General features: G+C 42.9%; 1 protein-coding gene across 3 annotated transcripts in view; it reads right to left on the bottom strand.

The window, feature by feature from the left end:
• lrrfip1b (leucine rich repeat (in FLII) interacting protein 1b) overlaps positions 1–17,536 on the bottom strand; it is a 54,379-nt gene that overhangs the window by 23,616 nt on the left and 13,227 nt on the right. The gene's annotated exons all lie outside the window — the stretch shown is intronic.

Below are 17,536 nucleotides of genomic sequence, written 5' to 3'. Positions count from 1 at the left end.
AGTTTTTCATACATTCTAAATCATAAACATTTTAAAGACATTTTCTATATCATCTATTTGACATCTGATGGGAAACGTCCTATAGATGTATTACAGATGGGCAAACACTCTAAAAAATACATCTTCCAGAAGTAAACACACACATCAAACAGACGTGATGTACTGTACGTGTGCTATAAGAGAAAGTATGCAACGTTCACAAAGTGAAAATACAGGGCTTATTTAGGCAGAGTTTAACAAGATAATGAGACACAGCTGAACATAATCACATCATGAGTCCAGGAAATGAGTTATGGGAAATGATGTTTATGATCTGATAAAAATGGACTAGGAAGGAGTGCTCTCTGGTGGAAATCATGGGTACTCCAGCTGGCAGATGACACAATCGTGATAATTATCGTGATTATTATTGATATAAACTGATATGGAACATTTTATTGTGATAACTTTTTGGCCATATCACTCAGCCCAAAGTAATTTATTATATGGGCATGTTACATTTGTTACACATGTATTGAATCTTTAATTTCGCTTACAGTGTTTCGGTGGGGGTAAAAAATGGTGCATCATTAGTAAAAAGTGAATTTCACAAATCTTACACTAAAATATTATTAAATATGAAAGTTGACATTACATAATACTGTCAGAGTTAGACCGAATCATATATGTAATTAAAACGACATTTCATTTAAATGAACTGTATAGTTTCTTTTATAGCCATCTTTGTTAGCATTCAGTTTTAAAAAGAGAAAGTTATTCAACCAATTTTTTTTATTTTCTTGTCAATATTAATTGTCTGGTTAATATTTCCTACATACATAGCCACGGGAACATATTTTATCAGGGGGGGTGCTGGGGGCGAGGCATAATGTTGCTGGGCGGTACCATGGTGGGGCAGGGTTTAATGTCAAAACCCTGCCCCTTGGTTCCCAAATTACACACATCCATATTTGCAAAAATGCACATTTTGAAGTTGTTACTTTCATTTTTGAAAACATACGTTTTTAATAAGTAACTAAATAAGGCAGTTTGGGGTGTGAGTGTGTGCAGAAAATTTTATAGAAAGGAGAATTTTCACAAAGAAGTGGAATCAATGAATTATGAATAATTTACTGCCATTGTGAGAATAATAAGTAATCATGTAATCAATACAAAATGAACTGTAGTCTGATTACAAGTATTTTAAAATGTAATATAATTTAATTACAATTACTTAAGTACTTTTTTTTTTTAATCTGATTACGTAATCCAGATTACATGTAATCAGTTACTACCCAGCACTGCATAATATAATGTATAATGTGTCAATTACAATGTGAATAGAGATCAGTGGTGGCAAGGGGAAGTTCAAATGAGGCAATCAAACCTTTGTGTGAAAACAGCCTGTCTCTGTTGAATGAAATTAGTCAATTCCATTGTGCTACCTTTTTGTTTTACCCCAAAATTGTTAATCAAAGTAGCATCAAATAATTGTTTTTATTTTATAAGCTCCGGAAGAGCAAGCGTTTTGTTGTGAATGCAATATATCCAGACAGCATAGGCTAATGCACTGTATGAAGTCTGGCTAAATCTCTGAAAGTGGACAGCATAACAAGCTTGCCGAGGCGATACAGACTAACAGACTGTTAGAAAGCAGCTCTGTTTCTTTTGTCTGAACAAGTCACAACTCATTGAATAAGGGGCTTCAGACAAGCCTCTGGCCTAGATCCTGCCAACCACGTCCACTGGCCTGTCAACAGCATGCAGGGAGCTCGAGTTCACACTGCTCAGCAGAGCAACTCTCACACTACTGACTATCAGAGACATAACAATGGAAAACTAGTTACAATATAAACTGTATAATTGTACATGTTTATTATCTTAGCTTCCGCCAGGAAAAAAGTTCATTACAATGTACAAAACTACATAGCAACAAGACAAACACTGCAACAATATTACAGTAATATTACTAATGAAGTCCTCTGAGGTAATTTTCACCACAATCAATAACTGAGACACAAAATGGCACCAGTTGTGTTTCTATAAAAGAAGAAAGAATATGCAGTGTAGCATCTGTTTCAGTTAAGGCCAGTTTACATCAAGACAAATGTATGACGCAAAATTTAGGAGTGATAAATGTTTTAATTTGAATGAACGACTGTTAACGCATCTACTCAGGCCTACATACAGTAAACAATTGCATAGCGTCAATGTGACAGATTTTTTTACTGAGAAGTGTTCTAATCTCTTTTCCATCGCGCTGTAAAGAAAACTGGCCAACCAATGACATTCGTGTTTTGGTCACATGACATGTCTATGTTCTATAAAAAAAGTAGGTGTGTTCGACATCGGCTGCGGCTGGATGTAACCGATCGGCGAGAGTAGCCGCGTGCAGGCGGGGAGGAGCTGCAAACGGAGACGTGAAGTCGGACACTTTCTGGTTCCCGTAGTGACCGCTCACTTGGTGTTTGCATACTTTGCTACAGCTGAAGTGAAATAAATGCAATATTTGCCAAATAATACACAGATGTTTCTGAGACATTTTCATTCAATACTTAATGTACTGCTTCATACAGCGTCTGTTTGAACAAGAATAAAGTTAAACATAAGCTACTATCAATGAAGTGGAGTCTATGTTTTTTAATCAGTTTTAATTTGACAAACATGACACAATATAACACCGCAACTACATGAAAAAAGTGTTTGCTGTTATAAAAAACTGATTTGTGAGCTTTAGAGGAACTAAAGGTGGTCGAATAAACATGAAACACATGTGATCGTTGTCATGCGGTGAATCCGGCCAATCGTGGAACAGCTGTGTCGTCATCAGAGCTCCTGCAGCCCAGTGCAGCCGCTCTTGAGAAGCTGCGCTGGCTGAGTTCTCCGGCTACTCTCGAATCGCTCTCGCGGTACTTTGATGGCACACGCCGATTGGTCACAGTCACGTGGCGTCGGCGCTGTATCAAGTCGGACAAAATTTCTAACCGGCATGCACTGCTTCAAGTCAGCCGCCGATTGGTCTGCGTAGAGCTGCATGAAGTCGAACAAGCCTAGTATGTTCTATATAGCCTAGTATGAATGTGTGTAGTATGAATAAAATTCTGTGACCTACAGTGTCAGTTGCGTATCCATAGGATGCACTTCAGAATCCCGCTGGAAGTAGGTAATTAGGGTACTTTTCACCTTTATTGTTTTATAAACAAAATGGATTTGTGCATGCTACTTGGCTCACATGCTGTTTTTCGCCCACAATGTAAGTAGGCATATTTGGATGCAGCACATGCCTTGGTGGCACTAATGAACAGATTATTTAGCTATAAGCGACAGTGAATGGCAGAGAAAGAATTCGCAACTGGCTCTCTTGTCTCTGCACTATTTCATTTGGTATTATTCAATAAACACCATAGAGAATACAAAAATCTGAATGGCTGTTTGTTTGAAAACATAAAACATTTTTCCTTAAGCGCCACCTACAGTCAAGGGGGTCGCACACCGGACGAGGAGCGCAGCGCCGTATTTAAAATTCGAACACATTATTCTCTATGAGTGTACACACACCGGCGGCGCCATTCGACGTCTGTCCGCGGCGCCCAGCTACAGCTCAGGACCTTGTTCAAAATCCTGCCGCGCCACAGAGCGCCATTTACATAGTTTTATATTAAATGTACATTTAATTGTCTCAAATCTAGGTTAATGTATATACTGACTTCACCCTGTGCTGCAATATACATTTAGTTTTACATTCATTTACAGAAATCAGCTGCGTGGATGAAAACTGCTGATGTTATCGGATTTTCAGGTGATATTCTCAATTCATTCAGTTAACGGACGCTCTGAGGTAAAGTGTTCAGACTGCAGACTTAGCAATGATTGTATTTAATTGTACAGTACAATCAACATAGTACAGACATTATCTTAATTCCATAATGTCCTTAAACATAACAATATTGCTAGCCATAAACTGAGAAAAAGCGTGTCCGGTGTGCGATACCTCGAGTTGTCCTAGACACGACGCGGCGCGGCTCTGCGCTTCTCGTCCAGTGTGCGACCCCCTTCAGAGAGTGAATTTGCATTTTTATTCAGACCATCTGCCGTTTATTCGCACTGGTTCAAACTGACAAATCCAATGCAAAATTTGCACCTTTTTTGTGCCAAACATTTGTGCTGGTGGGTAAAGGCCTTTACCTATAGATAAGTGGTCTGATGTGCACTGTTTCCATGGACGATATTATGAAATATCAGACTGCTGGATTGTGCCCAACCAAAATCGAGTTCCAGAGAGCCATGCCCTAATATGTGATCTCCATACTGTGAAGTAACCTTTCAGAATCTTTCTGTCATTTTATTTATTTTTTTGTGCATTTTTAATTTTACCATAGTATAGTGATGTTAATAATCCAGGTGGACACAGTGGTTATCATGATGAGCATATTTTGTAAAAGAAAATGAACAACCCAGCTAGTCAACAAGTTTATGTTGAGCAATATTAGGCTGAAGATTCTAATGGAAAATAATAATAAAGAAACAAGAAGAGATCCCAACCACAGTTTGAGAAACAATAGCCATAATGTCTACTGAAATACGGCACCAATAATGAACAGTTTAAACACATGCACATGCCAGTATCTCCACAGGTTAAAACCCTTTGATCAGTGACTCAGCATGAGACACATGTGTATGCGATAAACTGGTGCCTTATCAGTCATACCAGACTTGTGTACATTCTCCACTTTAGACCAGTGATTTTTGTTGGTTTCATGTATTAGTGCAGAACTAAATCGTAGTGAAATAACATTATTACTACTAATGCAATATTAAGCTTCTTTAATTATGAAAGGCTCCAGCTTCACGGATTGTCGCAGCTGTCATACATGAATGATTTCTAAAGCACTAAATCTTTTTGCAAATACACTCTACAAAGAGTAGAAAGAAATACAGTCACTGCAATCTGCGTTTTTCTTCTTTGGCTGTATTCCTACACTGGGGGAGCTATATTTTGAGCTTTAATGTTCAGTTTCTGGTTTCGTTAAATACCGCTCTGTAAAAACAGACTGCAAGTCACTGCTATTAGAGGGATTTGAGGTTCTGTCAGGAGAAGACAGAGTGCCTGTCCTAGATCAAGCATGAGCGTGGCAGAATATGACAGATGTTCCTTTCCTCCTCAGCTGTGTCAGGACCCCACAGGCCTCCCTATGGAACCATAAGGAACTAGATTCTTTCAGAGCTAGGAAAGAGATCAACTCTGTGAACTTGCATATAATATTGCAAGTTTGTTGTTATAGTCCTACATGTTTTTACAGGTCTTGGGTGAAATAGCCTACTTGGGTGATGCATTGTCAGGGTTATTAGGAGTGCATGTCTAGTTTAGACATTTTTGAAAACATTTAATATAGTCTAACAGTTATTGATTCTTCATTTTTTATTTCAGATGATGACCATCCCATTATTGAAGATGTAGCACAGGTACTACCACATATACCAGCTGCAGTTCAAGATGCCCTAGAGTTTGTATGTACTTGCAAACACAATGATGGTTTCAATAAATAATAGTGAATCAAGTGAGTCTGAGGATGAAGTCATGTGGAATGCCGTCAGGGTCAAGGTTATGGAATTGACCTGTAGGTGTCTGAACTGTAATATTTATTTAACTGTATTCTAACCTTGAATTCCCAAGTTTTAATGTTGATATGTCTGGATATTTCCCTGTTTATAGTCTTTTGCAGTTGTAATTAGTATATTGAGTGTATACATTTTAAAGGGGTCATATAATGCCATTTTTGTACAAGCTAATATGATTCTTTAGGGTCTAAATTAAAAGTATGTAATATACGTCAATTAAAAATTCTCATTAGTATTGTAAGAAAACACTCATTTTACCTGGTCAAAAACAGTTCTGTTTTCAGCACGCCGTTTAAGTGCATGTGTCTTTAAATGATAATGAGCTTTGCTCACCCCGCCCCTCTGTTCTGTGCGTACACCGTTTGTAACACAATAACACAATAACCATAACGCGTTGTTCATTATAATTTAAACGTGGGATTATGAATTATATTGAGAACGTCGTACATAGAAACATGCCATAATGTACCCTGAGTGTAAACCTTAGCCGCATTCATTGTGAAGCGTGCTAGCGATTTGCAAAGATTAATATAAATATTAATATAAAGGTTAATAAAACGCTACACTCACTTCTTCTTCCAGAGGTGCAGCAGGAACACGAATAGTTGGTACCGATCCTTTTTTCAGGAGCAGCTTCTTAGCAAAACCAGCTTTATACTGACCCTCGTTTGTAAAGCAGTCTGGTGAAATGATTCGCGCAAACATGAAAGCATTGACGCTGATCGTGGGGAATATTCCCTTCAAAAACAAAACTCACCCACTGCGTCTTCAGCGGTTCGGATTTAGGAACAGCAAAATGACTGCTGTGTTCCTTATTGCACCCAAGAACAGAACACCACAATCGCTTAGACGCCATTCTGCTCCAGCGTATCAACAATGCGGACTATGATGACAGACAGCTCGCTCACGAGCGAGGGTGGGTCTGTGTTGAAACACTTCTGTCAATCAACAATCGTGGAAGGGGCGTCGATTTTGTGACGTCACAAAATCGAACGGCTTGATTTGAGATGGGGGAAAATATAAGAAGATTTAAAAAAAAAACACTGGATGGATTTTTATCATTTTATGATGGTTGTGTACAGGCACTGCCAACACACATTTCAGTACAAAAGTGCATGTACCATTATATGACCCCTTTAAAGTTTAATTTCAACAATAAATGTGAATAGCTGTGGTTCAGATAATATAATAACAATATCAGAAAAACTGAATTTTAATATGAATAGATCTTAAATATTTTTATAGACATTTTTAGAGGATTTTTTTTTAAATTGTTAATAGAGTTTGTAACTTGTAATAAGGCTCTTATACAAACAGAAAATGAGTTAAATAAGTGAAATACATTGAATGTCATAATAAACAGATATACTGTACCTGTACACTTAATGTTCAAAATGTTTGTAAGTGGTGTGTGTTCCTTGGGGTCAAAGTAATAATTTTGTATCTTTTACATGTACAGTGACTAAAATAAGTCTTTTACCACAGCAAAGTGACTTTTACTTGTGTTGTGATACTTGACTGTTGTGTTTTTATTTTCATTGCCTCTCTTTAACCCCTTAACTGTCTTTTTGAGAATAGATGTGAAAATGCACTAGCCAAACTTAAATGGTTGTAATTCAAAAATGCTTAGGAATATAGACCTAAGTTTGGTCTTGTTTTAAGGAAGACACACAGCAGATTATTGCATGAAGTGAAAGCACTTCAAATGAAAGTATGAGAAAGTTATGGAAGTTTCAATTTACTGTAAATGAAATGTACTGTACTAAATATTTTTTTTATTTTTATATCAAATATATATTTCCAAAATTATTTTACTCTAAAATTAATATAAAATCAAAGCCATATGTCTAAACAAGTTATGTTCTAAATTTGAAGTTGATTTCACAAAAATTTAAGTTCCTATGAGATTTTGTTTGTCACGGTTCATAAATCCTATGTCTCTTTCTTGTCTCGTGTTCTGTTGTGTGTGTGTGTGTGTGTGCTGATTGTGTGGGCGTGCCGGCTCATTAGCGCTCATCAATGATCCAGCTCATCACTCCCGTCACCAGCTGCAGCTCATCTCATCACCTATATATACTCACTACTTTCTCATCTCCTTTGTCAGATCGTTGTTTGTGGTGTCCTGGTGTTTGTTCCCGTCAGCGTCTCGAGTCTTGTGCCTTCCTTGTTCCTGTTCGTGTTCCTGTGGATTTACTCTGGATTCATCTCATCTCTGGACTCACTTCACCGCACTGCTGCACTCTCATCACCGGGTTCATCTGGCCATCGGGGTCCCTGCACCGCTAGCCTGTCTCATCTGGACTTGTATCATTTTCATCATCAATTATACAATAAATAGTTTTTACTTGCACTTTGCTTCCATCCTTTAATCATGACAGAACGATCTGACCGTTCCATGGAAGCAGCGAGTGGCTCTTCAGGCTCACTGGATGCGTTTGTGAGCAACAGCATACAGAGAATGGACGCTCAGGAGAAAAACCTCAACGAGACAGCTCGCGCTGTTCAGGCTTTAGTGGCGAAGGTGTCCGGGCTCACTCAGCAGATCCAACATCTTCGAGTTCCCACTGCGCCACCCGCACCGCCGATTCCACCACCAGCGGATCCCTCCCAGTCGGAGCCCTGCCTGCCGGTTCCCGAGTCCTATTCAGGTGAACCTAATTACTGTCGAGCTTTCCTAACCAGGTGCTCAATGCATTTCTCTCTTCAACCCAAGACATTCCACGATGAGCGAACCAAGGTCGCATTTGTGCTGACGCTTCTGACTGGGAGAGCGGCGTTATGGGGAACGGCGGTGTGGGAGAATCAGGACGAATGCTGCTCTTCGTTACAGAGGCTCTCCGACGAGATGAGGTGGGTGTTTGATCGCGCCGTTGTGGGGAGAGAGGCTGCTAGAGTGTTGCCGGATTTACGGCAAGTAGAGAGATCCGTATCTGACTTTTCGATTGAGTTTCGAACCCTAGCAGCAGAGAGCCAATGGAACGAGGAGGCGCAGTGGGACATGTTCCTGCATGGGCTGGCTGACCGCGTCCAAAAGGAACATCAATAAGTTCCTTTTCACGAGTTGATCGATGCAAGTTTCAAGTTCCCCTCAGACCCCTTACACACCAGATTGCAGTACACGCCCTCAATGGTCTAGAACTCCCCACCATCTCACTGGCCACCAAAGACATCACCCTCATCACATCAGGCAATCATACCGAGACCATCTCCTTTTACATACTGGACACTCCTCTTGCACCCATCGTCCTTGGTCACCCCTGGCTCACCTGTCACAACCCCAAAGTGGACTGGCAGTCGAAGTCTGTGTCGGCGTGGAGCAGTCATTGTCATAAGTCTTGTCTTGTGTCTGCCTGTCCGTCTGTTACTGTCCCTGTGTTTCAGGAGGAGGCAGTGGATTTATCTAACGTGCCCGCGGAGTACCTGGACCTGAAGGAGGTGTTCAGTAAGTCTCGGGCTGCTTCTCTTCCCCGCATCGTCCCTATGACTGTGCTATAGTGTTATTGCCAGGTACGTCTCCGCCTAAGGGCAAGTTATATTCACTCTCTGTTCCAGAGAGAGAGGCCATGGAGAAATACATTTCTGATTCTCTAGCAATGGGGTTCATCCGCCCTTCCTCTTCTCCATCTCCATTCTTTTTTGTGGGTAAGAAGGATGGATCGTTGCGACCTTGTATTGATTACCGGGGGTTGAACAGCATCACGGTAAAGAATACTTATCCTTTGCCGTTGATGTCTTCAGTCTTCGAGAGGTTGCAGGGAGCATCTATCTTCACGAAATTGGATTTACGGAATGCTTATCATTTGGTCCGCATTAGGGTGAGTGGAAGACCGATTTTAACACCCCCAGGGGGCACTTTGAATACTTGGTTATGCCTTTCGGCCTTTCCAACTCCCCAGCGGTCTTCCAGGCACTTGTCAATGACGTGTTGCGAGACATGGTCGATCAGTTCATATATGTCTACCTGGATGACATATTGATTTTTTTCATCGTCTCTCCAGGAACACGTGCAGCACGTCCGACAAGTGCTTCAGAGGTTGCTAGAGAATGGGCTTTTTGTCAAGGTGGAGAAATGCGCTTTTCATGCACAGTCTGTTCCTTTTCTAGGCTACATCATCTCGGATGAGGGAATGCACATGGATCCTGAGAAGATCAAGGCTGTGGTAGATTGGCCAAGTCCAGATTCCCGTAAGGCCCTACTGAGGTTTCTGGGGTTCGCCAATTTCTACCGGCGTTTCATTCGCAATTTCAGCCAACTAGTCGCACCTCTGACCGCCTTGACCTCCCCCAGAACAACGTTCAGGTGGCTCGGCTGCGTTTGCCAAACTGAAGGGTTGTTTCATTTCAGCCCCCATCCTGATAACCCCTGATCCATCACGTCAGTTCGTGGTGGAGGTCGATGCGTCAGAGGTGGGGGTAGGTGCAGTGCTATCCCAGCGTTCTCCTTCAGACGACAAGATGCATCCTTGCGCGTTTTTGTCTCATCGTTTATCCCCTGCCGAGCGCAATTATGACATTGGCAACAGAGAGTTGTTGGCGGTCAAGTTAGCATTGGAGGAGTGGCGCCACTGGTCAGAAGGGTCAGGGGTACCTTTTATCGTCTGGACCGATCACAAGAACTTGGAATACATTCGGACTGCTAAAAGACTAAACTCCAGGCAGGCTCGGTGGGCTCTTTTTTTCAGTCGTTTTGATTTTACTCTCTCGTACCGCCCGGGTTCCAAAAACATCAAACCCGACTCTTTATCGCGTATTTTTGACCGTTCTGAACGCCCGTCTACTCCCGAGTACATTTTACCATAGACTCTATTCATCTCTACACTCACGTGGGAGATCGAATCGAAGGTCAAGAAGGCCTTAGAAGGGGTAACGCCTCAGGCCCGTTGTCTACCGAATCGTTTATTTGTGCCTGAGGGTTTACGGTCCAGCGTTATTCAGTGGGGACATTGTTCCAATGTGGCTTGCCATCCAGGAGTTAATCGCACTAAATTTTTAGTCAAGCAACGATTCTGGTGGCCTCTCATGGCTCGTGACGTTCACAGTTTTGTCTTGGCTTGCTCAGTTTGCGCCATGGGTAAGACTTCTAATCGACCTCCAGATGGGTTACTTCAACCGCTGCCGATGCCTTTGAGACCCTGGTCCCATATCGCTCTAGATTTTATCACCGCCCTCCCACCCTCCCAGGGTCACACGGTAGTTTTGACCGTGGTGGACCGGTTCTCGAAGGCAGCCCATTTTGTTCCCTTGCCCAAATTACCCTCAGCCAAGGAGACAGCGTTGATTGTCGTTAACCACGTCTTTCAGCTACATGGCCTCCCGACAGACGTGGTTTCTGACAGAGGACCCCAATTTGTGTCCAAATTTTGGCGAGAGTTTTGTAAATTCCTGGGTGCGACTGTCAGTCTGTCCTCTGGGTTCCATCCCCAGAGCAATGGTCAAACTGAGCGAGCCAACCAGGATTTGGAGAGAACGTTGCGATGTTTAGTGTCCAAGAATCCTTCCTCTTGGAGTCAGCAATTGTCTATGGTGGAATACGCCCACAACACGTTGCCAGTGTCATCCACGGGCCTATCACCGTTTGAGTGTAGTGTAGGGTACCAGCCACCAATTTTTCCTAGTCTGGAATCCGAAGTCGCGGTCCCCTCCGCCCATGCCTTCGTCCAGAGTTGTCACCGAACTTGGACTAGAGCCCGTGAGACTTTACTCCAAGTGGGGGCACGCACCAAGGCCAAAGCCGATCGCCACCGGCGTAGGCCTCCCGTATACGTCGTCGGTTCCAAAGTGTGGCTTTCTACAAAGGACATTCCATTCCGCTCCGTTTCTAATAAGCTTGCACCTAAATTCATTGGCCCGTTTTCTGTCACTAAAATCATTAGTCCGGTGACAGTCCGTCATCCGTCTTTCATCTGTCCAAAATTAAGCCCGTTTTCTTTGCTCGCATTAATCCGCCAGTCCTGGCCTCATCTCATCACCTATATATACTCACTACTTTCTCATCTCCTTTGTCAGATCGTTGTTTGTGGTGTCCTGGTGTTTGTTCCCGTCAGCGTCTCGAGTCTTGTGCCTTCCTTGTTCCTGTTCGTGTTCCTGTGGATTTACTCTGGATTCATCTCATCTCTGGACTCACTTCACCGCACTGCTGCACTCTCATCACCGGGTTCATCTGGCCATCGGGGTCCCTGCGCCGCTAGCCTGTCTCATCTGGACTTGTATCATTTTCATCATCAATTATACAATAAAGAGTTTGTACTTGCACTTTGCTTCCATCCTTCAATCATGACAGTTTAGGTGCTGTACCAAAAATAGCTAGCTGGTGTAACCCACATTCCATTGAATTTTGTTTTGCTGCATTCTCCTGTAACAAATGAATAAATTTATATCCAAATATCCCTTTTATCACAAAAATATGGAACATTGAGATTCAGACATTTCCGACCATATGTGTTTTGTCATTATAAAATAAATGCAATATGAACACTGACACTGCCCACTAGGGGAGGAGAATGCTAAATAAATTTAGAGTACTGTTTCCATGATAACACAACGGCCAATTTCAAAACGGTTTTCACAGGATGAATTTTGAGTTCGTAAGCTTCCGCATGATACCTAATTTATGATGATTTCTAAAATATTTGATATGAAAAAGGCAATATTTAAAAAAGCGGCAAGCGTCCCACTAGAAAGACGGTGACAGTTAAACCATGTTTTTCTAAAAATTCCGTCCCTGAAAATCATAACTTTTGTTACCGACAAACGATGAAAGAAATAAAAACAGATTTGGAGAAACGATCTTGAAGGAATTCCAGAACTGAAGCCACTGGGCAGTTAACTGGGTCTAACTCGTGTTCTCTACACCAAGTGGAAAAAACATTCCACTTGAGGCCATATAATCTCCTCGTGGAAGGAGCTCTGGAGCTAAGTATTGGTTCAACTACTCCAACTGAAAGACCAGCATCTAGGTACTGTACCCCCTCAGGGGCCACACCCACAACTTCCACAGCTCTGGGCGAGGGTGGAAAATTGTGCCTTCCGCCTGAGACAACAGATCCCTCCTCAGAGGAATCTGCCACGGCGGGCCTATCAGGAGTGCTATTATGTCTGAGAACCATACTCGGGCCGGCCAAAACGGGGCTACCAGAAGTAGACTGATTCCCTCTCGATGGACCCTCTCCAGAACCCCCGGGAGCAGAGCAATCAGGGGAAAAGCGTTCAGACGAAGCCTCTGCCAGGCCTGCACCATGGCATCCAACCCTAGTGGGGCTGGATGTGTGAGGGAGAACCAAAGTGGACAGTGGGACGTCTCTCGAGACGCAAATAGATCCACTTCCATTGGTCCAAACCTCTGCCATATCAACTCCACCACATCTGGGTGAAGTCTCCATTCCCCGGGCCTCAGCCCCTGCCTCAACAGGATATCTGCTCCCTGATTCTGAACCCCCGGGACATACATCGCTTTGATGGACAACAGCTTGCCCTGGGACCAGAGGATAATCTGATGCGCCAGTTTGTATAGAGGGCGCGACCTGAGACCCCCCTGTCGATTCAGATAAGCGACCACCGACGTATTGTCTGACCGTTTCAAGACGTGGTAGCCCTTGATGTCTGGGAGGAAGCAGCTCAAAGCTCTGAACACAGCCAACATCTCTAGGCAATTTATATGCCAAGAACGATGATGGTCCTTGGGAAAGGAACCAAGGTTTCTTCCATATTAATATGGACCGAAGGCTTCTGCGGGTGACCCTGATAGTACGGAACGGATTTCCCCTCGGGGAAAACCCCTTGGCTTTCAGCCACCACTGAAAGGGCCAAAGGTATTATGTTGGATGCCGCTGCCATGAGGCCCAGGAGTCTTTGAAATTGCTTTACAGTGATGGCCTGGCCTAGCTTTATCCCGGACACCATGGCCAGGATGGACTCGATACGCGCGGGAGACATATGTGCCCGCATCGTAACCGAATTCCATACTACGCCCAGAAACGTAGTTTTCTGAGCTGGTTCCAACACGCTTTTCTTCGTGTTGAGTCTCAACCCCAAGTTCTGAATGTGGCCAAGGACGACATCTCGATGCCGAACTGCCATTTCTCGAGACTGGGCCAATATGAGCCAGTCGTCGATATAATTCAGTATACGGATGCCCTGAAGTCTCAGTGGAGCCAGAGCTGCATCCATACATTTGGTGAAAGTGCGGGGAGAGAGTGCTAGGCCGAACGGAAGAACCCGATATTGGTACGCTTCGCCCCCGAAGGCGAACCTCAGGAACTTCCTGTGACAAGGAAGGATGGAGACATGGAAATACGCATCTTTTAGATCTATCGTGACAAACGAGTCCTCGGATCTGATTTGATTCACGATGATGGGAATAGTGAGCATCTTGAACCGGAATTTCCTCAGAGCACGATTCAAGTGCCTCAGATCTAAAATCGGTCTTAACCCTCCATCCTTTTTCGGAACTATAAAGTACCGGCTGTAAAACCCGGTCTCCCTGTCTGGAGGAGGAACACGTTCTATGGCCTCTTTGACCAGCAGAGATTGTACTTCTTGTTCCATTACCCGAGCCTGCTCGGGCACCACTGTAGTCTGTACCACCCCAGCGAACTTGCGGGGGCGGTGACCGAACTGCAGTCTGTAACCTATTTTTATTATACGCAGGACCCATGCAGATATATTGGGAAGATGTTGCCACGCTTCTGCAAAATCTACTAAAGGAACCAGCCTCTCGAGGTTGGCCTCGGGTATTTTTCGAGCACTGTTCTCGACCACCTGAAGCGGAAGACCGGCAGGATCTAGCTGAGACTGACTTTGTGACCATAGTTGATGCTCGTTTACACATTTTTGGTGTGTGCGTTCGCTGGAAATTGATGTGACCCGAAGCGTCATAGACGGCGGGAAACCAACATCGATTTCCTGAGGGCTCCGCTGCGAAAACAACCTCGGTTGCTCTCGTGCGGGGGGGACAGCCCTCCGAGATCCTACCACCCCGGTTAGGACCTCTTTCCCGAAGCCCGTTTCGCCTGAAGGACGTCCCTCAGGTCGCCCTTCTGGCAAGAGGACTTTGAGTGAGAGAGCTTCCTCTGTTGCCAAGCTCCTGCAGGAGAGGCTCTAGAGGAAATGCTCTCTTTCTGTTCCTGGCGATAGGAGGAGGAGCTAGTTGACGGCTGGGGCTGACCACTTGAACCAGCCCCCCTAGACCTGGATTTAGAACGGTGAGGGAGAAACTGCAGGAACGCCGCTGATTGTTTTTTCGCCTCCTAAAACCTGTCGACGACAGTAGTGACTGCGTCACCGAACAGGCCAGAAGGCGATAGCGGTGCGTCCAGCAGAAAAGATTTGTCTCGTTCTTTTATTCCCGACAGATTTAGCCATAGATGTCTCTCTGTGGCCACCATAGCTGCCATAGAGTGGCCAATAGCATGTGCCGTCTCTTTAGTGGCCCGAAGAGACAAATCTGTGGCTCTTCTCAGTTCCGCAATATCAGCGGGAGTCGGTCCCTCGCCCTCATCCAGGTCTTTAAGGAGGTCGGCCTTGTACGCTTGCAAAATCGCCATTGAGTGCAAGCAAGTACCAGCCCGACCAGCCGCCATATAAGCCCAGCCAACCAGTGCAGAAGTGTCTCTGCACGGTTTGCTGGGCAGCGCCGGGGCTTTAACCCCCTGAGGTCGGCTGTCGCGCCGGCGCGATAGGCTCGTATTTTTCCGTATGAGTGCAAAAAAATAATAAAGAAAAAATATTAATTTGTATCTTATATGCTTGTGTTATACATCAATTGATCCTGTTTAGTGTGTATTTTTTTTGTGTATGCTCATAATAAAAACAAAGTGTTGTGCTTTTTGCCAAATAAAGAAAAATAAACATGATGCGAGTTCTGCCTACTCTCCGTCAGTGAAGTCAATTCTGAAACGCGTCCGAAAATGAACTGTAACTCAGCGAATACTCAGTCAAACAGGCATACAGTCACACAGGCATGAAGCTTGAATTCTCTTCTTTTCAATGAAGTAATTTTTATAAAAAATAAATATTCACAGTTTATGTAATATGTATGCAAAGAGAGAGATGTCAGTCGTTCTCATCTCAGCTAATTAAGTTTTAATGTGCTCCGCCCACGGAGAGCGCGCGCTATTCAAACGCAAATGTGAGGCGATCCAAACAAACCTGTGAAACGCCCACATCAGCTGGATAACACACCGCGAGTTCACTTTCAGACTTATGTACTTTACGATGCTGTGAGGAATACTACTATCTTGATAATAATCCTGCAAACATTTACCTCAGAAGTTCTGGAAGTATCATTTCGAGGAGCAAACGGATCCCGCTGAGGAATTAGGTCAGTTATGTTTGCTTTGTTCTAATCGGAATGAATGAACGGAAAGATGCGTGCTGTTGTGGAGCTACTACAGCTGGCAAAAATACTGTTTAAATAATATGAATCGCGTTTGAATGAATGAACGCAAAGATGCGTGCTGTTGTGGAGCTACTACAGCTGGCAAAAATACTGTTTAAATATGAATTGCGTTTCTGTGTATGAATGAATGAACGAACGAACGCACAGATGCGCGCTGTTGTGGAGCTACTACAGCTGGCAAAAATACTGTTTAAATAATATGAATCGCGTTTGAATGAATGAACGCAAAGATGCGCGCTGTTGTGGAGCTACTACAGCTGGCAAAAATACTGTTTTAATATGAATCGCGAATACAAAGAAAGATTACACTGGAAATATTGTTACAATTTTAAATGTTGTTGTAATTGTATAACCTTAATTGTATATATATATATATATATATATATATATATATATATATATATATATATATATATATAAGGATAGATGTAAACAAAATCTTAAAAGGTCATTATAAGCCTTCTCTTTAAATAATTTTATTATGCTTTATTAGTGACACATTTGGGAAGAGAATATATTCCAAATCTGAAAATACAGTATGAGAACAATTAACTGCACAATTACTAGAAATGTTTACCGTGGATATTGTACAATTTGCAAGCAAAATTTGTGGAAAAAAAACAACAAACCAGTTATATATTGTCCTTGCATTTTTGTGGCTCATTCACACACCTGAATGAAAGGCTCATTACGTATGCAGCCTCATTATGCGGGCCCCATTGACTCCACAGGTGTGAATCACGCCCACCCGCATATGGCCTTTCCAAACAAAAAGTGTTTTACAAGATTTAAATCAATGTATTGTGTTATGTGAATGATTAGGCAGGATGATTTTCACATAATTTTGAAGAAAAAATTCTAGGCAACGTCATCCATTAGTCAAAAGTCTTATTTACATATATTTAGAATGTGTTTTATGGCCTTATTTCAGAAACTTTAGTTTTTTGTTTTTGAAAAAACCATGCATAAACATTATTCTATCAAAAATACAAACATGTACATGCAAGTTGTTCACATATTATGGTAGCCCTGTTTGTGCTAAATAGAGTGAATTTACACCTTTTCCATTAATATGTTTATAAGCAACTGAAAAAAGCACAAATGTCAGGGCATGTCAGAACATCTCAAGGACCCCAAAAACCCCTCAGACCCCAGAGGGTTAAGCGAAGATGCCGCTTCAGGAGAAAGATAACTCGCAAGAGCTTCCTCCATTTGCGGCATCTTGCCATAACTTAACTCTCTCGCACCCGCCACATTACTATAATCACATGATGTTGGTGATGAGATGCGAGACGAGTGTGGTTTTTCCCAGGATCTTGAGATCTCTTTATGCAGATCTGGGAAAAATGGTAAACCCCGGCACTGAGGTTGTGAACGGTGCTGCAGGAATCTCTCATCTAATTTACTTTGACAAGGATCATCCTGCTTATTTTGTGGCCAGCTGATGTTGAGTCTGGCCACAGCACGCGTTACAACCTCTATTAATTCCTAATACGCGGGAACATGAGCCGGCGAGTATGACTCATGTTCCCCGCCCTCGAT

Source organism: Scardinius erythrophthalmus (genome assembly GCF_964197995.2).
Source record: "Scardinius erythrophthalmus genome assembly, chromosome: 12".
NCBI classification, from domain to species: Eukaryota; Metazoa; Chordata; class Actinopteri; order Cypriniformes; family Leuciscidae; genus Scardinius; species Scardinius erythrophthalmus.
Note: the sequence above shows the minus strand (reverse complement) of the source record. Positions and strands in the feature narration are given on the sequence as shown.